This window comes from Muntiacus reevesi, chromosome 16 (genome assembly GCF_963930625.1).
Source record: "Muntiacus reevesi chromosome 16, mMunRee1.1, whole genome shotgun sequence".
NCBI classification, from domain to species: domain Eukaryota; kingdom Metazoa; phylum Chordata; class Mammalia; order Artiodactyla; family Cervidae; genus Muntiacus; species Muntiacus reevesi.
The window spans coordinates 38402188-38427420 of NC_089264.1; the positions used below are offsets into that span (position 1 = coordinate 38402188).

Here is a 25233-nt window from a genome sequence, read left to right on the forward strand (position 1 = left end):
ATCTTTCCCACTAGAATGTAAGCTCCTGATGGATAGGCTCTATATTTGGCTTGTTTATGGTTGCACCCTCAGCACCTACGATAATGCCTACCATGTGATACGTATTTGTAAAGGTTTGTCAAAATGACTAAATGACCTGGGCTTGAGTTTCAACTCTGCTGCTTAGTAGCTATGGAATTTGGGGTGAGTCACTTAAGATCTCAAATCCTGTCTTCTCATCTGTGAAATGGAGATAATAATAGCACTCTAACAAAAACTCTGAAGATTAACTGGAATAATATATGGATTTTGCACAACATATGATGCATGATAAAAATCCGCATTCATGCTTTTTGCTGTTATGATGATGATTTTGCCATTGATCCTTCTAACAATCTTGCTTATGTAAAACATTAACTAGTTCTACAGTGTCATTGGGATAAATGAGATTTTTATTACCTCCAGGAACACTCACTGGAGAATGAATATCTACCACCAAGCAGATTCAGAGAACACTACAAGTTACTTTGAATTGTTTTTCTACCCAAAGTGTCAAATGAGAGTGTTTTGCAAAAAGGTGAATAAGGTATTCCCTGTCAGTACGTCTCCAAAACTTGTTTTTCTGTTATTCTTTTTTTTTTTCCCCCTTAAACCTTACAAGCAATGATGGTCATTTTTTCTGTGAAAAGAAAACCTTTTGCCCATCACACTTGCTGCTGTATATCCCCTAGCAAGAAAGCAATTTGAAACTAGGAAAGTTAAACTTTAACCTTGTAATCTAAGCAGATAACACAGCAATGCTCTATATTTTATAGACCTGGTGGAGTGTAAAATTGAGTCTGCTTGAGATGTTAGGCTCCCATTTTAGGGGAGAAACCAGCAGAAACCACACTGGACTCCTGTTCAGTCCAAGTATTATTTCTAGGTCATTGCAAATGGAAAATAAGAATTATGACTCCTAATAGAAACTGCACAAGTGACCAGTCATGAAGTCATTAATTAAAAAAAGAGAAACAAACAGAGAAGACTTTTGTTTATCTAAACTTCTCTGTAGCTTCTTGTAAGTAATCATCACTCTACCCCTTTTGGACCAAATAAACAGTAAGGGAAATCATGGAAAGATCAAGCAGAAAGTAAAAGATTTCATCATATAGGTAACTTGAAAAAAATGCATCAACCAACAGTAAAGGCTTTATACAATAATGGTTTGTGTTCCTCAGACACTTTAAGCCAATGTGTCTGAAATAAAGCTATCATCAGTTTTTCTTAACCTGCTCTCCTGACCTTCTCTATTTCTTATCTTGCTTCCTGCCACCATTATTCTTTTGGCAGAATCATTTTGTCCTTTTGCCATTTTTCACTTAATACCACCAATTGTTTCCCAATGTTTCCAGCTACACTTTCAAATCCATGCCTTCACTCCCACCACTGTTGCTTTCTGTAGAGGCCTTTTCCCTCCTGGGTAGGTCTAGTGGTGGAGATTCTAAACTTTGGCATCACCCTGTTCAAGGTCAAATCTTTGTTTTGACACTTGGTGATTGGGAGATCTTGGCTTAGTGATTTGACTTTTTTGCTTAGTTCTCTCATCTAAGTGGGAATTTTAATTGGGCTTTCCTTATAGGTTTATAGGACATGTTTACGATACTTGTTTAGGCTTAGAATACTTTTGTGCCCAGTGAGAATTAGCTGTGTATAGTGCTTCTTGCATAAGCTTTTAAAGCAGTTTCCCAGCTGATCTTCCCATTTTTTTATAAATCTCCCTCAACAATTTACCTGTTTTCTGATTTATTTTTTGTCCTTTTCTCACTCTAATATTTGGTTGGCTCCTTGATTCAGAAACTAATACCCAGCTAGTTCTTGCTGACAGTTTTGAGACTTATCTGTGTCTTGTCTCCAAATGTTGCTTTGATCCTTTGCTACTCTTTAACTTCAAGTTCACCATCAACCCTTCTGAAGTTGGATTTGTGTCTAGCCCCTTTGACTATTGGCTGGCTTTAGCCATCTCAAAACCTCATCAAGACAAAGAGTCATACCCTATGTTGATCTAGCAATCCCACTTCTGGGTGTGTATCCAAAAGAAATGAAAACAGGATCTCCCATGTTCAATGCAGCATAACTAAGACATGGAAACAACTGAAGTGTCCATCAATGGATAAAGAAGTGAAGTAAGTCAGAAAGAGAAAAACATATATTACAAATTAACACATATATATGAAATCTAGAAAGATGATACTGATGAACCTATATGCAGGGTAGCAATGGAAACAGAGAAACAGTGAAAAGACTTGTGGACATGGTGGGGAAAGGAGATGATGGGACAAACTGGAAGAGTAGCATTAAATATATACATTACCATATGTAGAAAGCCAATGGGAATTTGTTGTAGGACACAGGGAACTCAAATCCAGTAATCTGTGACAATGTAGAGGGCTGAGATGGGGGGAGGGAGGTTTAAGAAGGAGGGAACATATGTATACCTATGGCTGATTCATGCTGATGTATGGAAGAAACCAACACAAGATTGTAAAGCAATTATGTCCAATTAAAAATAAATACATTTAAAATTAAAAAGTAAAAATAATAAAAAAGAAGATATAGTGTATATATTCAAGGAAATATTCTTGATCTATGAGAAAAAAGGAAAGCCTGCCATTTGTGGCAATATAGGGGGACTTAGAGGGCATTATGCTAAGTGAAATAAGCCAGGAAGAGAAAGACAAATATTACACAGTACCACTTATACATGGGAATATTAGAAAGAGTCAAACATAGAAATGGAGAGGAAAAAGGTGGTTTCCAGGGTCTAGGGGGTGGGGGAAATAGGGAGAGGTTGTTTAAAGGGTACAAACGTTCAATTATAAGATGAATAAAGCCTGAGGAGCTAGTGTAAAACATGGTGATTGTAGATGGTAACACCGTATTGTATAATTGAAATTTTCTGAGAAAGTAGAACTTAAACAGTCTCACCAAACAGAAGATACATGTGTTAGGTGATCGATGTGCTGATTAATTAAATGGGAGGGGGGAATCCTCTTACAAAGTTTATGAATATCAAATTACCATGCTGTACACTTTAAACGTCTTGCAGCTTTATATGTTCAGCTATAACCCAACAAAGCTAAAATAAAAAATAAATAAATAAAAATCTTGACTGGCTCTCCATTTTCTCCCTTTTCTGCAGAGTAAAATCCAGCCTGGTGTTGGCTGTGTGGACCTTCAAACTCTGGTCCCAGCTCACCTTTTCTGGCTGTTTCTTTTCCTTGGGTCTCATTGCTCTATCTTACCCTTGGTCGTTTCAAGTGATAGAATATTCCTCCCGCTTTTTCTCCCTCCAGTGAAATAGTTCTTCTCCAAAAAGCACTACTAAAATATCACCTCTTTGTGAAAAGCACCTGGGGGATATTCAGTCTCACCTCTGTGGGTGAGGAAGCCATTGTGAAGATCACAAGTAGTGACAGAATAACAGTATTTGCAGCCAGCACATTGCTAGCCAGTTATTTTTGTCAAAACTTCACATGCTCGTTTAATCTTTTGATCAAGTGTGTAACATTCATTATTATTACCTCCACCTTGAAGATGGGAATATAAAACTCAGATAGGGTAAGCAACTTACTTAAGGTTTCTATAGCTAGTCAGTCACTGAACCAGGATTTTAACCAAACCAGGTGGTCCCAGAGTTATCATTCTTAACTTCTCGACTCTAAAGCACTCCCTAGTATTGCTTCTCACAGCATTTAACTTGTATTCATAGTGTCTGGGTGATTTTTATAGACGTTTATTTCTTTCTTTACAGTGTCAGCTTTCAGTGTTCCCCTGTTCCTGACACTATTACTGTTCAAACAGTTAGTGCTCCATAAATGTCTGCCACATCTAAGGGAAATCTAAACCTGCTAACAAGAAACAGTTGCCCTGAGACTTCTGCCTCTAGTTCTCCTGTATCAAGACTCATTCACAATTTAATGAAGACTTCAAGTTGGTAAAAGATGGACCAGAAAAAGGAACACATATCTTCCTATGTGTCACTAAATACCCATGTAATTTTAGATAAGCCACTTAATCTCCCCATTTTTTAGTTTTTTCAGTGGAGACTTTAACCCCTAGAATCTGTCCTTCTCCCAGGAGTTCTGTGAGGGTGAAATAAGATACTCAAGAGGAAGAAGTCTAAGACCTGTAAAATGGCCATGCAGAGAGAAAGGACACATTCTAATCAGTAAAACACATTGTTTACAGTAAGTAATGATGTGTGTGTGTGCATGTGCTCAGTTGCTAAGTCGCCTCCAGCTCTTTGCAACCCAGTGGACTCTGGCCCGTCAGGCTCCTCTGTCCATGGGATTTTCCAGGCAAGAATGCTGGAGTGGGTTGCCACACCCTTCTTTAGGGTATCTTTCTGAACCAGGGAGCGAACCTGTGTCTCTTATGTCTCCTGCTTGGCAGGTGAATTCTTTCCCACTGAGCCACCTGGAAAGCCCCTAATGATGGTGCCAATTAATCTTAATTCTTAGTAAGTGAAGTTTCTAACTTTTCCCACTTCCTATTTCTCATGGGTAGTGAAGCGTCACGAAAGAGTAAAATTTTGTGTTAGTTTTGAACATCCACCGTTTGTCAAGGCAGAGAAGAATCACTGACTCCCACAGGTCTGGAAGGAGACTTGAGACACAGCCTGTGCTTCTCATTTGTAGACGGTGAGATTGACGTTCAGAGAGGGAACAATTCATTTGAGGGGCTACCACATCTTTCTGGACAATATGGACTAAACAAGGGTGTCCTAGGTAGATTAGAAAAGTGGAAAAAAGACTCTCTTTCTCTCTCTTTCTTTTTCTTTTTTTTTTTTTGGTAAAACTGAACAAAAACAATTAACACAACTAGAGAGCTGGCAAAGCACAAAGGTTGCAGAGCACCATTTCTGGAGTCAACCTCTCGCTCTCCCCCCACACTTATTACAGATGATTTGGGTGAGTTAATTAAACTCTCATCCCTTGGTTTCACAGTCCGTAAAACTGAAATAGTAAAGAGTGTCCATCTTTCAGGATTATTTTTAGGATATAATGAGTTAAACTGTGCAAAACTCTTAGACCTGCACCAACCACAGAGTAAGCCCTAGATGCTTGTTAAAGAAATAAAAATAACATCTGAGAATTTAGCATTTTTGGAATTCATACATATGATGAAATTGAAGGACTGTGTTTTCCACTTGCAAATTAAGTTTATAAAACTTCATAGGTTATTCTTCTGTTCTTCCAAAGATTTTCCTGAGTACATGTCCAGGCAGAGCTTTTAGCTATGTCACCAGGAGTTACCATGAGATTGATTGTCAGAAGGTTAAATTTTTTTTTTTTTCAATTTCCTGGAGGTTACTGTTGTATTTTTAATTGGCAGTATGTTGGCAGTTCTAGTCACTTTTGAAAACAAATTCTCCAACAGCCAACTGCTAATGGTTTCTCTGCCAAAGAAAGGTATCTAAAACTTTTCATGATTAATATGCTACCAGGAATAACAAATACACTGAAATGTTGTGTTGTATTTGATACTAAGAAACTGAAGTTAAGTTAGAAAATTATGTTTTGTAGTTACCCAAGGTAAATGATGATGGTGACTTATCAGTTATGAGTAGTCTGGCCTCAAAATAGCCTTGTTACATTTGCCCTGTTGCTCAAATCAACAATAAAATCTCCTGGATGAAGTTTAATTTAGTGAATCAATTATTTTGAATGAATAAGGGCACTGAGATTTTATTGAGTAGATGTTATTATGAAGTAAATTTAAACGAAAACATGCATATAAATACGCATAATCAAGTGCTCAATATTTTATCTTTTATATTAGTTCCTAACTATTATCTAGTAAACTTTTTGTCACCATAATGTCTTTCGAATAAATAGGGAAATGATTACTTTAGGAAAAATTAACTGGGGCATAGAGAGAGAAAGTGAATGATTTGGAATTATCTAAGGGAAAGATAACAATACAGACTTGACAGCATTTATTTTTCAAAGAAAAAGTATTTGTGCTCACCTAGAGTATAGTAGCTAGGTATTTCTTTTTATTTTTAACTAAAGTATAGTTGTTACAATATTATATTATTTTTAGGGGTACAACAGAGTGACTTGATATTTTTGTAGACTATATTTCATACAAGTTATTACAGAATATTGGCCATATTCCTTGTGTTCTACATTACATCTTTTACTATAATTTATTTTAAACCTAGAGCTTGTATCCTTGATTCTTTCCCCCTATCATCCCCTCTCCATACCCCTCTCACCACTAGTTTGTTCTCTGTATCTACGAGTCTGCTTCTGTCTTGTTGTATTTTGTTTCTGTTTGTTCATTTGTTTTAATTTTTAGATTCCATATATAAATGAAAAAAGAGCATTTTTCATTCAGACAGAAAGATTGAATGACTTATTTCACTAAATATAATGTTCTCTAGGTCCACACTTCTTGTTGTTGCAAATGGAAAAATTTCATTGTTTTTTAATGGCTGAGTAATCGTGTGTGTGTGTGTGTGTGTGTGTGTGTATGCACCACATTTTGTTCATTCATTCATCTGTTGATGAACCCTTAGATTTGTTCCATGTTTTGGCTGTTGCTAATAGTGTTGCTTGACAGCCTGAGCACAAGAGATAAAAAGAAGTTAATTTAAAAGCTATTTCAGAGAGAAATTGACCAGAGTTTGGTGGTCAATTAGATGGGGGCGGGGAGCAGAAAGTAAGGGGCCAATCATTCTAACTTCAGCAACCTGGCAGCTAGAGATACCAATGAATAAATGATGGTGATCACACCAGTACATTTGGCGGGTGGTTTGATCTACATCCTGGCTTGGGTGTTCAAAGAGCAGTGGGCAAATGGCCAGCTTCGGGGACAGCTAATCCTTAACTCATGGTCCAGGTGTCATCAGCCACAGTTCTTATTCATTTCTCACTTTGATTTGAGAGTTATTAGAGTCAGACAGAAGACATTCTAACTCCTAAATTAACTCTCAGTAGATCACATCTATCACTCTTGATCAACCAGTCAGGCTGCCCCACGGGAGGCCACTGTGTGCTTCTGTCGCTTCCTTCTCAAAGCCTTTTCTGTTATTCCCCAACATCTTTCCAAGGGAGTTGGACTGATTTTTGTCTGACAGTCTTCTCAAATATCAAAGTCAAGATGTGTGCTTAACTTAACAAGATTGGGACTTACTAATTCTACCTTTTGTTAAAAATGAGTAATACATTTGTTTTGCAAAAAATGTAATAATGTCTATTGTTTTTATGCAAAAAAGCTTGTCATGTACTACTTCGTTTAATGCTGTCATTTGAGGCACAAGCAGCAGAACTATTTCAAGTCTGTATTTAATAAATGCCTATAAAATACATAGTTTCCAAATATTGAGGATATTAAGTCTATGTTAAAAAACACTCGAGGTAATATGTAATGTGTTTAAATATTTGAAAGACTAACTCAAAAAACAATTTTCTAATATACATGAGGAAGCTTGCATTTACATAATTTAATTCTTTTATCCAGTAATTTCAAATCTGGGAGAAAATAATCTAAATTTGTAGAAAGTAATCTAAATGTGTAGATATATACACAGAGATATTTATCTCAGTGCTATTTATAAGTAAAAAAGAGCAAAGGGGGGAAATCTAAAAATTCAAAAGCCAGGGAATGCAAATACAATATACTGTAACTATATAATGTAATATTATGATTGCCATTAAAATGATATTTACATTTTAATAATAAGGTTAGTACATATGAAAGTATGCAATGTAAGAAAAGGATAAATATTTGATATGGTTGCAATTATTAATGAATGTACATCTATGAAAAAAGATGTCACTTGTTATTTGTTGTTACTTCAAGGTAATGGAGGAGGAAATGGTAACCCACTCCAGTATTCTTGCCTGGAAAATTCCAGAGACAGAAGAACCTGGGAGGCTACAGTGCATGGGGTCACAAAGAGTCAGACATGACTAAGCAACTGAGCATGGACTTCAAGGTAAAGGAATATCATTATCTTAATAATAATGTGTTGTGTAGTGTGACTATGTCACATGTTGTGTGTTTGTGTTGTGTAGTGTGACTATGTCACACGTTGTGTGTTATACTCCAAATTGCTGCCATGAACATGAGTGACTTTTATAAATAAACCACTCACCCTCTCAACTCCAAGGGAGAAAGAGGAGGAGGAGGAAGAGGAGGAGGAAGGAGCAGACATGCAGATTACTCTCAAGGGCAGAACTAGCATCAATGCTGTTGGAAGTTAAAGGAAGGCTGTCTTTGGACTCAGCATGAGGAAGACTGCTCTGCAGTCACCGTATAGGTATTTCCCTGAAGAAGCAGGAAATACCAAAGAGGTATTTCCTTGAAGAAGCTGCTCCTTGGTAATGACAGAGGGAGTCTGTCAGGAAGCTGCATGAGGGAAGGCTCCCTGCAAACTCTTGGGTTCTCTGGTTTGGGGGATCTAAGTGCTTGTAACTCAGCAGAAGCTTGTTTCTTTTCCTACAGAAAACATTTTTTTTTCTTTCTTTATTTGCACAATACTGATAAATCTCACATTCCTGCCAAAGGAATGAAAACTCTTTCTTTTCTGCCTTCTTGAGAACATAAAATGAAATATAGAATGAGTATTGGCCTCTTCCCTGGTGGCTCGGTGGTAAAGACTCCTCCTGCCAATGTAGAAGATGCAGGTTCGATCCCTGGGTCCTGAAGATCCCCTGGAGGAAGAAATGGCAACCCACTCCAGTATTCTTACCTGGAAAATCCCATGGACAGAGGAGCCTGGCAGGCTACAGTCCATGGGGCTGCAAAGAGTCAGACATGACTGAGTGACAAAGTTGACTGAAAAGTGAAAGTGAAAGTCGCTCAGTTGTATCCAACTCTTTGTGACCCCATGGACTATACCATCCATGGAATTCTCCAGGCCAGAATACTGGAGTGGGTAGCCTTTCCCTTCTCCAGGGGATCTTCCCAACCCAGGGATCGGGCCCAGGTCTCCCGCATTGCAGGTGGATTCTTTACCAGCTGAGCCACAAGCGAAGACCAAGAATACTGGAGTGGGTAGCCTATCCCTTCTCCAGCGGAACTTCCTGACCCAGGAATCAAACTGGGGTCTCCTGCATTGCAGACAGATTCTTTACCAATTGAGCTATCAGGGAAGTCCACAATATTGATTGGCCTCTTATTAAAGTAACTTTATTAAAGTAACTTCAGCTCTCTAGCTTTGAAGCTGCACGGGATCTGGTGGAGAATATTTCTGCAGCCCCTGTGCAGGTAATTTAAGCCCAGAACTCTCTCAGTCAAGTCAGACTTCATCAAGGGGCTCTCTGTGATCCTCCTTGGAAATGTTTGGTGCCCTTGCTTTTCTGCCTGGTGGCCTGGGGTTGGGGTCCTCTGTCACTCTGGTCCTTGTCCCCATGCACCTGCCTCCTGCCTCAGGTTTTCATATCATCTTTTCAGCCCTGTGCCCAACTGCTTAGGGCCCAGACAATGGCTAGGGGTCTAATAATAATTTGAGTAAAACCTAATATAGCAATGAAATGAATGTGGTCTCCTTTTCAAGTCATCTATTTCGACATGCTGGGATTTTCTTTTCTTCATGGCTAACAGGAAAGGTAGTGACTGGTGAGTGAGGGAATTTTAAATCTGCAGACCTTTGTGGATCAACGAATCATAGGCCATATCTCATAGGGGTTCAATAAAAGCCAGTTTTATGACATCCCATTTTTATAAAAATATCAGCTTTTAAGTGAGGCTGCTGATTTTTTTAATATCTTATTTTTTTTCTTTTTAACAAATGTCCTTTCCCCTCACACTTAGTTGAAAATTGCGTTGCATCCTCTGTGATCACTTATTTAGGGACGTGGCTTTCTGCAATACTGATTCAGGAAGAGTGTTAACAGGGCAGGGTGCTTTTTTTCTTCCCTAAAGAATCTGCCTGCAATGCAGGAGACCCCGGTTCGATTCCTAGGTCAGGAAGATCCCCTGGAGAAGGGATAGGCTACCCACCCCAGTATTTTGGCCTGAAGAATTCCATGAACTGTATAGTCCATAGGGTCACATAGAGTAGGACACGACTGAGCGACTTTCACTTCACTTCACTTCAAGTGAATAGACAGACCCATTGGAAAGTTTCATTTTATTTGTCTACCTTGTACAGATGACTATGTTTTTGGTAAATATCTGATAAATTGGCGATTTTTATTTCAGCTTCCAAGGAGAAAAGCAATGGCTCTAATAACCAACATTCACTGACAAATAGTAGCAATAAAAATGTCCACAACCTCAATATCATGTAGAATTGAGGGTTTGTCGTCATTCTGAATTGTGGCCTTCCAGGCTGCTGATGGCAGATTATGTTTTGTTTGTGAGATGGTGTGTGTATACACAATGAAGGAAAAAAAAATTAAAGCAATGTATCTTAACTGTATAGTTTTTGTACATAGGATTATTTTCGATAAAAATAATTTCATCCTGCTCACTTTCTCTACAGAAGATTCTAGTAGGAAAATGCTTTTTTAGAGGTGGTTGTACTTACTGCTCTATCTGGCAGCACAGGAACTGACATATAATAAATATATATTGAGTGAATAAGTGAATTAATAATATTTTATTATTATGACATATTAACTTGGGTCAGTGGCACTGAAATAAATTACTATTCTACTCTGGGAAGTTTGCACATATTGGGTTGTTTGAGGCATTTCCATATTTTATTTATTGGTGTTGTTGAAAATAGTGGAATTTTAGAGCATTCACATTTTTAAATCACTCACTGAGTTCACTTTTCATTGAGATCCTGAAAGACAGGGAAGCCTGGCATGCTTCAGCCTGTGTGGTTGCAAAGAGATGGACATGACTTAGCGACTGAACGATAAGAATTGAGTTCATTAGTTCCTACAAAATGATGTGACAGAAAAGAGGATAGGTGGAGTTATGGGTTATAGCCCCACACCAAGAATATCCCATCTAGCTTCTTAATGTTTTGTTTCCTCACTGACAAAGAACACCACCCTCTCTATCTGATTCCAACACTTGTTTTGTGCTTGAAAAAACTGTGTATGAAAGACTGTAAACATAGAATGCTTGTAAATGTCAATTATAAATAACTGGTGGCATATTTATGAAATAAATAGAGGTATCCCATATCCTCTATATTTTACTCCTTAAGAATGCCACAAAATTGGAGGGAAAAGAATGGAGAGAGGATTAGTCTGGTGGCCAACTTGTCTACCAATAACACCCAGTTATGCAATCAAAAACTAACCTAAGTGTTGCTCTGAAGGTATTTTGGAGACCTGGTTAAGAAATTGCCCTGGAAATGTGAGTGGTCTTCATCCAATCAGTTGAAAGGCTTGAAGCAAAAACTGAGTTTTCTTGAAAAGAGAATTCTGCTTCAAGACAGCATCAAATTTGCCTGAGTTTCCAACCTTATCTATAAACATCAGACATGCATATTTATATGTATATGTATATACACATATGGGATTCCCTGGTGGCTCAGACAGCAAAGAGTTTGCCTGCAATGCAAGAGACCTGAGTTGGATCCCTAGGTCAGGAAGTTTGCCTGGAGAAGGAAATGGCGACCACTCCAGTCTTCTTGCCTGGAAAACCCCATGGGCGGAGAAGCCTGGCAGGCTACAGTCCACAGGGTTGCAAAGAGCTGGACATGACTTACCGACTTCACTTTCACTTTCATATACACATATGTATGTATGTGTGTGTGTATGCATATGTGTACATATGTGTGCACATATATATATATACACACACACACATATGTATGTATGGCCCGAGACTTATAATGGTTTGACTGGTTTGACTTACAATTTTTCAACTTCACCAACGATGCAAACATGAAATACATTCAGTAGAAACTGTACTTTGAATTTTGATCTTTTCCCTGGCTGGCAAGATGCTGTCTGGTAGAACCTTTTTCATGATGTGGGGCAGTAGCAGCGACTGGTAGAAACCCATAGTCCAAAGTCAGCTATGACCTCACGAGGCTAATCCAATGATACACTTACTATTCTGCACCCAGACAACCATTTTGTTTTCCACTTTCAGCACTGTATTTAATAAATTACATGAAATATTCAACACTTTATTGTAAAATAAGCTTTGTGTTGGATGATTTTGGCCAACTAATGGAAGTGTTCTGAGCACATCTGAGGTAGGCTAGGCTCAGATACAATGTTCAGTAGGTTGGGTGTATTCAATGCATTTTAGACTTAAAATATTTTGAACTTACCCCACTGGTTTTATCAGGATGTAAGCCCACTATAAGTTAATAAATAAATAAATATATGTATGTATGAGGTGGTTTTGTTTTTCTACGATACTGGGAAATAGTGGGCAGAGCAAAGTCATGTTTGTGTAATTATTTTCCACTTTATAGTATCTTTTCAGACCTAGTAACATTTTTTATGCTTGCAGTACAACACAACAAACCCATGTATTGTGAATCAGAAAACTGACAAGCAACACAGTTTAAAATGTTCAGCTGTTCCACTAACAGTTTGGGCAACGGGAATCCCAAGAGTTGTCTGAGCCGAGTCCCTACACCTCAGATCAAGCATAAATTTCCAAATGTTTTGAAGCCCGGGCTCTCGTCATTAACACTGTGCTGTCAGTCTGCCAAATGGGAAGTGGTTTATAATTGCACAGATGTTCCCCTTGGTATTTAGGTAAACAGGAGTACATCAATAGAGTTGGTTTTGCAGAATATAATATATTGATTGATTCTCTTTAGAAGCAGAGAACTGCAATGCATTCAGGCCTAAACAAACAAATCAAAGAGTTTGGGGGAGAAAAACAAACAAACAAACAAACAAACAAACTTGCTTTGAACAGCAGGAGACGACGTTTTGGCAGCTGAGCAGGGCAAGAGCTTCATGAGCCGCTCTTTAATGCTGCGCTTGGTGCTGTTCTGAGTGTAGAGGAAACCTAGAAGATATGGGATGGGTTCTGTTAATGCCAGCTGCAAAGAGAAACCTGGGCATGCTGTCCGTGTGCCAGCAGATGCCATGGCAGGCAGGAGCTAGGTGCAGCCATATGTGCTCAGGCAATCACAGGCAGAGGGTTGGGACCCCAGGAGGAAAAAAACAAAAAACAAAAAACTAACTAAATCCTGGTTTTCCCTCTGCTTTTCTTACCTTTTAGGTTTATTTTATGTTGCATTAGATCATGATTACCCCATGAGCAAAGAATCATGCAAACATATCTCTTGAGTAGCAAAAATAAGATTTGCTGACTTTGGAGGTCTTAAATTGGGAATACAGCCAATATCACTACAAGAGTGAACTGGATTGAAATTTCAACATTCAAACCAATGTTAATGGCCCACGTGACATTTTCTGCACTCATCACTCCCCATCTTTGCTTCCAGGGGAGTGGGTGCTCTGCATAAATCATTCACACCGCAATCACCTGTTAGTACCTTTGCCTTCCCTGAAAGTGACAAAATTGATGTCCTTGATATGCAGCTTCATTAGCATAAGCTGATGTGCCCAGAGATGGGACATCCTTCACATTTTCACATGTGGACATTAATGGATGAGGCTTATTCAAGCAGAGTGATTCTAAAAGACACAGGGAGTATTCACAAAGTGTTAACTCAGTAGATGGAGCAGTATCTGTGACTTCAGGTAGTTAGTGAGTACTCAAGGAAAATCAGTAGTGACCCAGTGGGCCAGCTAGCAAGCGCTTGAAAACCTGCTGGTGCCAGGAGCCATATCTGTCCAGTTTAGCATCAACTTGCCCATTCTGAGTGACCAGAAGCCTGAATTTTCACGTCACTATATAGATGGCCTCCCCAAATCAGTTTGGAAAGTATAGAATACAAAACAAGAGCAAAAGGACCAATTTAAATCAAGGTTAGACCACGCTTATGAACTTGGCAAATGGACCCTTTGTTGCTTTTCTACTTTATAATTCCCACCTTGGTGTTATAGAAAGTCCTGAGGGCAAGGCTTCTGTTCTATTTCTCTTTGGAGCTATTCATCCTACCATTGGAGCCCATTGGCTAAAAAGCCTGGTAGATATGATAGATCTTGTGTCGAGATGACAGTAGATGACATAGATCATATCGGATCATTTCCCTACTTAAAAAAATCCCTAAAAGTTTCACGTTGTCTTGCAAAAAAAAAAATCCCCTTTCTACCACAGACCCCAGTCCCTGCACAATCTGGCCCTTCCTCACTCTGCCAGCGTTGTTCATCATCTTCCCTGCTGCCTGACCATCAACCATTGGCCACGCCACCCTTCTTGCCTGTTCCCACACCAGGCCCCTCCTCTGCCCTTGACACTTACATGGTGTGAAATATCTTGCTTACTTGACAGTGCCAAGTGCTGGTTGAGAGTCTGGCACACAGTAAGAGATCAATAAATGTCTGACAAATGAGTGAACAGATTCACTTTCCATACCAAGGGAAGACCCAATTTCATTTCCTAGATTAGCATCTAAGGAAGCTTTTAAACTTGTAAAATCAATCTGATTTACATACTGCAGACTCTGGTTAGCTTCTTCGTAATACATTTCTAAAGGGACACATCTATCTAAGTATACTCTCCTTGTAAACCTGTCTGGGACATGATGATTTTGCTTTAGCTTTTCAAGCAGGACATTCTGCTTCTTCCATTGGTGTCCTTTCAAACCTTCATGCCACTGTGTGTACAGTCAGGTGGGTCCTTCAACAATTACCAACATCTACCAAGGATGAGATGGTTGGATGGCATCACAGACTCAATGGACATGAGTTTGAGCAAGCTCCAGGAGTTGGTGAAGGACAGGGAAGCCTGGTGTGCTGCAGTCCTTGGAGTCACAAAGAGTGAGACAGGACTTAGCGACTGGATAGCAACGAGGCAAACTCTACAATCATGCCTGAAATTGGCACATAGCAGACACTTAAGAAGTATTTGCTGGTTGCTCAGTTTCCTCCTTTTCCTTTAAATTCTGATATCTGCCAAGCTCACTCTCTCTTTGACAGGTTCCTAGACCCTCGGGCCTGGGTGTGGAGAAGGGACCTTTACTCTTCTCAAGTATTTAAGTATTAATGTTGATCTTCATGCCTTCAGCCCCAAGCCAAGTTAGTAGTTAATGATGTTCTTGCCTGGAGCATCTGTTGAATCCCCACATGGGACTACAAAGTATACAGGCTTTTGTTTTCAATCAGCAGTTGGAAGTCTTAGTTTCTAGTCCCTGTTTTATTACTTCAAGCCAAGTGACCTTAGGCAGGTTATTAAACTTCTCAGTATCATTGTCTTTTCTTTACAAAACAAAAGGCTTTATACTAAAAAGACCTTGGTTGTCAAAACATAGTTTTAAAGTCCGTTTTAGGGATATATTTAAATGTAAATGGTATATGGTGACTACCTTATTTTTATTGTGTTTTCTCCTCAGTGAGAGCTTTAGCTTCCAGCAGGTAGGACGTGGATATCATGGAATCCTCAGGCTATCTTTCTCACTCTGTCTCTCTCTTCCCCTTCCAGTCTCTCCTGCTCAGCTATCAGATCACTCTGCACTTCTCCCCTTAGAGTGTCTGAATGTTCAAGAATGGTAGTAAAACAGTCTAGGTAGATCCTAGCACCATGGTCTTGGGTAACTTTATTTAATCTGAATCTCAGTTTCCTCATCAATAAAATGGATTAATAATAGAATCTCTCTTGTGAATCTAGTGAGATAATAGATAAAGCACTTAGTATAGTAACTGTTCATAACATAGTTTCAACTAATGTTAGATATTAATTTTTCTCAGTCCTTTGAGCATACATCCCAGACCTTTCTACATGCTACTATCTTTGTCTGAAATTTTGTTTTACCTCATTGTGGCATTCTCTTCTGCCACCTTTGAGATTTCAGTTCAATAATCACTTCCTAAGGAAAGCTATATCTGACAGACCAAACTAGATTATGAACAGCTTTAACATAAACTCCTAAAGTTTCCTATATTTCTCCTTCATAACATTATCACAAATATACTTAAAACAATTGATGATGCAGTTATGTTTTTAACATGTCTTCCCCACTACAGTGTAAGATTGAAGAGTTCTACTTCCAGCCTTTAGAGAATAAATAACTTACTGGAAGTATTATCTCACCATAAACATATAGCTGGACAAGCATACCTCAGAGATATTGCAGTTTCTGTTCCAGACTGCTGCGATAAAGTGAATACAGCAATAAAATGAGTCACATAAATTTTAGGTCTCCCAGTGCATATGGAACTTACATTTATACTATACTGTAGTCTATTACGTTTGCCAAAATATTATGTCTAAAAAACATTGTACACACCATAATTTAAAAATATATTATTGCTAAGAAATGCTGTCATCTAACAATACAAAGTTGCCACAAATCTTCAATTTGCTAAAAACTGCAATATCTATGAAGCACAATGAAGCTAAGTACAATGAAACGAGGTATGCTTGTACATGAGGCAACTGTTCTCAAGCACTGAACAATAAGCAATGTAGAACTATGGTTCTGGAGAGGGAAGAAACCCCTGAGAGGAGCTCCATGAATGCCCAGCTCCCTCTGCCTGGGGCATGTTCCTTCCATAGATCAGAGAGATAAGGCACAAGCTCAATGCACTGAGGTAGAATTTGCAAGGCATGGTGCTGGAGAAGAGAGAACTGTTATGTGTGTTGGAGGAAAGGACCCATGTGAGAATTAAATGTGGCCATTGTGATGTTTCATTGTATGTGTCAATGTAACTGGGCTAAAAGTTATCCAGATAGCTGGCGAAATGTCTTCTCTGTGTATGTCTGTCTGTGAGGATGTTTCTAGAAGAGGTTATTTAATTGGTAGATTGAATAAAAAAGAATACTTTCATTAGTGCTGGTGGACATCATCCAAGAGGTTAAGGGACTTGAATAGAACAAAAATGTAGAGGAAGGCAGATTCGTTCTCTAACTGAGTTCAGACATCCATCTCTCCCACCTTCAGACATTGGTGCTACTGGTTCTCAGGTTTTTGGACTCTGACTGACTTATATCATTACCCTGGTTCCCAAGTCTTCAAGTTTGGACTGAAACTATCATCAGCTTTCCTGGACCTCAGGGTTGAAGATGGTAGACTGTGGGACTTTGCAGCCTTTGTGATTGTATGAGCCAATCTTCCATAATAAGTATCTTTCTGTTTACCTGTATATATCCTGTTGATTCTCTTTCTCTGGAAAACCCTGACTAATACGGTCATTGACCAAGGCTTGGGTGATGCATGATTAGGGACATACTTCATAAAACTCAGCAAGTAAGCTGTTATAGGACTGAGAACTGAACAGAGGTATCAAAAATCATTCACTACTATGAGATACTGGAGTTCTTGCCAAGGCCAAAACAGATAAATACATAAATAAGAAGGAAAGAAAAAGTGAGAAAGAAGGACAGAAAGAAATTGCACAGAACACTTCTGGCATGCACTTGAGAGCTCAAATGCACTATGCTTTTAGAGTAAGGATCATCACCCAGAGTAAGAGCCACATCCTGGAACTAATTATGAAATAAAAATGGACCTATCCTAACATTTAATACAATAGAATTGTAGTTGGCAAGACCAACTACAAGTGGTGCTAATAACTGTGGAATGCTTTCCAGAACATTAGTCAAACATTTTGAAGGAAGATAACACAATCTAAACTCCGTACGGTGTACTGTAACAAAATCCATCTGTGCTACCAAACATTAGCAGACATGTGAAGGACTAGAAAAATGTGACCCATACTCAAGAATTTTTAAAAAACAGTCAATAGAAACAGACCCTAGGATGACACAGATGTTGGAATTTCAAGGAAAAAATAGTCATAAGAAGTAAACAAGTGAAACATTTCAGCAGAGAAATTAAACCACAGAAGGATTCAAATGGAAATTTTAGATGAGAAAAGCAAAATATCTAAAAAGAAAAAAATTTGTTTAGATGGGCTTAATAGCAGATTGGGGACTCCTGAGGAAAGAGTTGAGAGCTTGAATGGAGGTGAAAAAAGACAAATCATCCAATCTGAATAACAGAGAGGAAAAGGGATTAAAAGATAAACAGATCCTTAGTGATTTGTGAGACAATATCAAATAGTCTAACATAAATGTAATTAGAGAACCAAATGAGACAGGAGAGAAAAAATGGAAAAATAAATGGCTAAAACATTCCAAATTTGTTTGCCAGCATCAATGTACATATACAAGAACCTTGAACTTCAATAAAGAAAATTACAAGATGAATCACATGTAGGTATATCATAGTCAAATTGTTGAAAAATGTTAGAAAAAAATCTCAAGAAAAAGCAGACTAAAAGGACATGCCTTACATATAGTGGTAAAATATTATGATAATGGTTTTTGATCAGAAACAATAGATGACAGAAAACAATGGAATTATGTGCCGGAAAGAATAAAAAGATTTTCAACCCAGAATTCTATATTCTGTGAAAATAGATTTTCTGGAATGAAGATGAAATAAAGGTATTTTAAGATAAACTAAAGCTAAAAGAAATCATAGATACCAGACCTGCCTTAAAAGCAATACTGAATAAATTTCTTCAGGCTGAAAAGAAATGACATGATATAGGAACTTAGAGCTACACGTAGAAGTGAAGAACACTGGAAACTGAAAATATGTGAATAAATATAAAATATTATCTCATTTTCCTGTTTCCTCTGTTTAAAACAACAGAAAATATTGTGGGGCTTATTACATTTGTTGATATTACATTTCTGACAATAATAGCATAAAGTACGGGGGAAAATAAATGAAATTTTACCATTGTACATTTTACACAAAGTGGGACAATATTAACTCTAAGTAATCTGAATAAGTGAAGGAGACATATTATAATCTCTAGATGCCAGGAAAACAAATGAAAATAATAAAAGGAGGTGCAGTTAAATATCTAGTTGAGGAATTAAAATGTAATATCAAAAGTATTTGATTAACCCCAAAGTAGCCAGGAACAGAATAGAGAAACCAAGAGACTATATAGGAGAGTAGACTTAACATTTTACCATCATGAAACCAGAAGCTAAATCTTTCTTATTCGTGACTGTATGCCCATTACTTTCCACAGTGCCTAATAAATAAAGTGTTCAATCAATATCTAATGAAAGCATGAAATGAGACTCTTTATCTTACACGATGGTCTCAAAATGTGCACATTGGTGGCATGTCTGTAACTGGCAGATTCATTTAGAATCTGCATGATATGCTTCCTCTCAGCATGGAAGCAATGTCCTCTTCACCAACTGGACATCTGCGTGTGAAGGCAATCTACTAAGGATGCTACTGAGAGCATTCCCCAGCCAATAACACTAGAAAGAGGTTAATTGGTGAAGGTAGGTCAACAAGCAAAATGCTTTAATATGGATGGCATTTTACCCCCATTGAAACCAAACACTCTTGGATAGATTAACTGTATCATAAATATTTATTTACTCATTTATTTAAAAAGCACTTACAATAATGCATATGTTGTAAATAATGTTTTTTGTAGAACTGTGGATGCACAGTGGTCGTACAAGAAAAAAATCCCTGCTCTCCAGGGTCTAACCATCTACACTGATGGTAACCTCTATTATATCCCATTACAGATAATTCAGTTTCTTTTATTAAGCCTGAATTCTCTGAGGGGAGGACTCTGTTCACTGATTAATACATTATTCCAAAAAAAATTATGGAATGTCTTCAGTGTGTTTTGTACTATCCCAGGTAATTTTGTACTATCCCAGAGTATTTCCCGCTTTAATTGATCTTATAGTCAGGGAAGAAAAAGTAATAAACAAAATAAGTAGCAAAAACTAAAGTTTGCCAGATAGAAAGCAGGACTGAGACCTATTGGTGAACAGGTTGGGAGGTGGAGTGAGAAAGACATAATTTTCAGTGTGGTGGCCAGGGAGTTTTCACTGGAGTTACATATCAGCAAAAATACCTAATGAGCTGAGAAAGTTTCTTATCCTACTTTGACTATTAGCAACCAGCACATGTTAGGCACTAACATATAAATTAGTGATTCATCTTACTCATTTATTAATTTACTCAATATTTTTTGACACAATGGACAGGTTAATACCTTAAATTAATTGGCTACATAAGCTGCTGAATCCAATAATCTATCATAAATTTATTGCTTTACAAATAAAAATTAAGCCAACTCCGTTATCCCTGCAACTAGAAGTTAAATCAATGTACTAGGGTGCTAGTACTTCAAAAATCAGGAAACAAGATAATACAGAAAAGAGAATAAAAAGTAAGTGCGCAAGTAAGTAGGCTACTTTGAATTGTGATATAACTGAATGAAAATTCATTCATGTTTATCAGTAGGAAAGGTTTCATCTTGCAAAGCCTGACAATACTAAGAACACCACCATTATCTCAGTTGCTCCATATTTCTCACCCCTCCTCATCTCAACAGTGTATAAACAAGTGGTCATTTTCACAGACTGCTTTCCAGTTACACACAAAAAAGCAATTACATGTAAATAACAGGCTTCCAGGTGAGTGATTGGCCATGAATTATGAATTAAACAAGTAATGATGATGGTAATAGAAGTGGTAATTTCACCATAATGAGAATTATCCTTATCTTTCTCCTTTATCTAGGAGAGCTGATAGCAAGAAGGAATATTTCCTGTGGCTTTGCATGGGAGTAAAGGCTTCTGCTCCATAATCCACATCCCTATTTAAGTTTCCATCTTGTGCTTCCGAACTATGACCAATGTGTTTCTTCCTAGATCCTAAACCTGTGGATGTCTGTTGGAGAAAAATGGCTCATAATGTTTCCACAGACACGGTGTCTTCCATGAATCAATAACTAGGACAAAATCAGTAGGCATTGCAGGGGCCCTGTGATCCTGTCTGGATCTCCTTTGTGTCTATGACAAGCGGCCTTGTGAGCAGTGACTTGGTGCTGGAGTGACTGCAAATAGGAACCTACCACCAGCATGTCAATTTTTAAAATGGGCTTAGAGCTGGGGCTTCTCAGGTAGCATGTGGTAAAGAATCTGCCTGCCAAGGCAGGAGATGTAAGAAACACAGGTTTGACCCCTGGTTCAGGAAGATCCCCTGGAGAAGGAAATGGCAACCCACTCCAGTATTCTTGCCTGGGAGATCCCGTGGGCAGACGATCCTGGTGGGCTACAGTCCATGGGGTCTTGAAGAGTTAGACATGACTGAGCAACTGAGCATGCACACACACACACACACACACGGCTGATAAATGCACACACACACACGGCTGATAAATACATACACACACACACACACACACACAGGGCTGATAAATACACACACACACGGCTGATAAATACACACACACACACACACAGGGCTGATAAATACACACACACACGGCTGATAAATACACACACACACACACACACAGGGCTGATAAATACACACACACACACACACACACACACACACACACACACACACAGAGTTCATTTTACCTTTTCGAATTTACTCCTGAAGAAACAGGACTCCAGATAATTTGGAGTATGTACTCTGATGATAATTCTTGCTGAAAATTGCTATCAAGCCACATCAATTGTTACTGGATGCTACAGGCAGCCCCCAGTTTTAATGGTTCATTTTCAAGAAGGGCACCAGCAGAGTTAGTGGCCAAAAATCAAGGGGAAATGCCTACATTTAATTTTGCAGCGATGAATGCTGGTGCTATCACACTGACCTTCCTGTTTTATTTTGTCTGATTGTAAACCAAGTTACCTCTTTATTAGTTAATCTAGAAGGAGGGAGCCAGAAAGTGCTTGGATTTGCTGGAAATAATCTACAGACTCTAAATGGAAATAGAATAAATTTGGCTCTCCTGAGAGTTGCCACTTGAGGACATCTGTTTCTTGTAATGCTGGTCTGTTAGCCTCTCTCTGCCTTTCCTGTGTTTCTCTCTGCCTCTGTCTTTAGCTGTTTCTCTCTTTCTTCATTCTTTCTCACTTCCTTCCGCTGTGTCCCTCTCCCTTGCTGTCTCTGTTTCTCTGGCTCCATGTCTCTCTGTCTCTGCCCTTCTTTGGTCTGTTTGTGTCTCTCATTTCCCTTTCTCTGCTTTCTGTCTCTTTGCCTCTGTCTCAGTCTCTCTCTCAAACAAGACAGGGTCTCATTTGATTTTCTTTACCTTTGTGTTGACTGCATGCCTCATGAAACATTTAGAGAGAGCCTTAGTCAGCTTAGGTATGGGATAATCATTGTAAACTACTGCTAGGTGAATGCCAGTAAACAACTAGACTGTCAAAAGCTACAGTGCTTTCCAAACCTGTACTGAGTGCTCCTGTTCATCCACATTTCTGACCTGCTCCACTGGCAAAGCTCACAAGAGCATGTTAACAGAAAATAACAAACTGGCAAAGGTATCTGCTTTCTTTGGGATCCTTTAAGATTCATCATTGACAACAACATTGTAAAGCAATTTTCCTCCAATTAAAAAACAAACTTAAAAAAAACAAATAAAGAAAATATTCATCATTGAATTCTAATTTTCCTTTGCTCCTCTGCACAGATTGCCCAAACTGCTTATAAGGTGATATCTTTTGTGTGGGGTTGGCAAATTGTTTGGAGCTCCCTATAGATATGGTGACAAGGTCTCCTGTTGGTCCAGGACAGTGCCAGTTTATGCGTTGTCCCAACATTCAGTTTGTTAGCACTCCCTTTTTGTGTTCAAAATGTTCTGGTTTGGATGACAAATGATCTAGTCATGCTTATGGTCCGTTCCCACAGAGTACTGTGCAGTCATTGACTCCATTCAACCATCAGCAATGTAAACTGTGCAACTTCATTTTTAAAATGGTATTAAAAAATAGCTATAATTAGTAGGCAAGATGAAATAAGGGTAAAATTATACGTATTTGCATAGGATGGAATATTATTCAACTTTAACAAAAAAAGGAAATCCTACCATATGTGAGAACATGGATGAACCTAGAGGGCATTAAGCTAACTGAAATAAGTCAGTCACAGAAAGACGGAATTCTACTGAGAGGAAGCCTCCAGAACAGTCAGATTCATAGAAGCAGAGACTAGAATGGGGCTTGCCAGGATCTGGGGCTGGGGGAAGGGATACAGTGTTCCTCTGTATAAAGTTCAGTTACATGAGAGGGATTAGGTCTGGAGATCTGTTGTATGCAATGCAACATAGCACGTCTAGTTAAGCAGATGCTGCTGTGCACTCAAAAATTTAAGGGGGTAGATCTCATCTTATGCAACAAAACAATGTAATATAGCAACACAAAAAATGCAATATAAAAATGTAGGTAACTTGGGTAACATTTGTAGTGAAAAGACTTACAGCTTTGGAGTCAGTCAGTACTGGCTTGAAAACGTTCTGCCACTTTTTGTTCACGAGATTTTGGGAAAGTAACTTAAGGTCACCGAGCCTCTTTGATCTCAGCTGTATCACAGGAATGATAATAATTCAGCCTTGGCTATGTCCTGGGGTGTTAGGAGGTTCAAGTGAGGTTACATATACATAGCTCCTGGCGAGATAAATGTTCTCCTCCTGAAATGTGTTTAAGGCTTAGCACGCAACTCAAAAAGGAGTATTTCAAAATGGATAGCAGTATCTTTTGATATAGCAGCAATTAAAGCATCCCCCAAATCTCTAGCTTGCATATTGCCCTTTTAATAATAATTGTATTATAAATACGAATTAAACCTAAACCCAACTGCAATATTCCTCCAAACTAAATGCAAATAACCCATTTTTAAATATAACCCATTAAAAAATATATATATATATAACTCATTTTAAAATATATATTGTTTTAAGTGCTTTTAGTCATTTTATAATGTTAAATTTTCCTTTGGAATTAGTCAATCATGTATTTGAAATTAGAAAGCTAGTTATAATTGAGTAAAGTTGAGTCTTCTGATGATAAGAAACCACAAACGGAACTTATAAATCAGGTTTTAACAAAATTTGATATTATAAAGTTCACTTTCTTGTTAATCAGAGTGTTTATTACATAATGAGCCTTTCTGCCTCTCCACTACCCCAGTCACATTCATTTTAGTATAATCTAGACTACCCTGTTCATTTTATGATTGGCCAGTTACCCAAATATTCCCCTTTAATAACATGCTTGAAAAAGAATAATAATAAAAAGCTGTTTCCCTTTATTCATTCTACTCAGCTCCTTTTAGTATAAAATCCTATAGAGTCTCATAGTCTGTTATAAGAACTTTGGCTTTTACTTAGGCAGAAAGTGAAAGATTTTGAGCAAAAGAGTGAGGTAATCTAACATAAGTTTCATTCTAAAAATATTCATTGCATACCAACTAAGAAGTGGCGAACAGAAACCTAGTTTCTGCTCTCATTAAACTTTGAGGAAGGTAAATATGAATAAAGAATTAAAAAATAAAACAGAAAATTTCTCTAAATTACACTTGAATATGATTTTGCCTTAAGAAACAATAGAGATAAATAATGCCTAAAATTCAGGCTTCTAACAATGACAGTAACAAGAACTTTTTTTGTGCCAAGTACTTTAAAAGCATTGTATCATTTAACCTTTACAAGAACTCCAGGTGGCAGATGATATTATGATAGACAAATCACAGGTGAGGAAATTAAGCATAGACAGATGCATGCAGCTTATAAGTGGCAATACCTGGATGTAAGCACATGTCCATCTGTTTGCCTTCTGGGTCTGACATTCTGACTTCCTTACTGTACTCATAGTGGCTCCAATAAATACCTAGACTACTTCACTTACTGAGTGTGTCTAATTGTGTAACCTTCAGCTACAGGATATTTGTTTCACTTTGTAGAGTGATTTTTATTTCCTTCCATGCCCCTTCAGTTAGGTTTCTTACAACTCATGTTATCTTGATGAGTATATATGAATTTGTACTGAAAACTTGGTGACCTGCATTCTTCTACCAGAAATATTGCCTCTAATTCCATTTTTTACAGGACATCCATCAAATTCCCAGTGGTATTAAAAAATAATAATGCAGTTGAAGAGAAAGCTGCACTAGGAGATCCAATTTCTTCATCTGAAAAATAGGGGTAATAATATGTGACACTCACTAATCTCAAGGAAGTTAGGAGATGAATGAAATAATTGTCTCTGCAAAATTTCTCAAATATAGAAGAAATAACATATACTCCATTATAACTTCCAGTGTGAAACAGTACTTTCCTATCCTTTTGGGCCTCTGTATTCAATCTTAATCTTTCACCAATGTATTTATTCTATAAAACTATTTGTTTATTAGCCTAACAAATAGTATTTGTTGAGTACATTGTAAGTAAGATCCTGTACTAGGCA

General features: G+C 37.9%; 1 protein-coding gene across 1 annotated transcript in view; it reads right to left on the reverse strand.

Annotated features, from left to right (window-relative positions):
* Positions 1–25233, reverse strand: part of KCNIP4 (potassium voltage-gated channel interacting protein 4) — a 535080-nt gene that overhangs the window by 113753 nt on the left and 396094 nt on the right. The gene's annotated exons all lie outside the window — the stretch shown is intronic.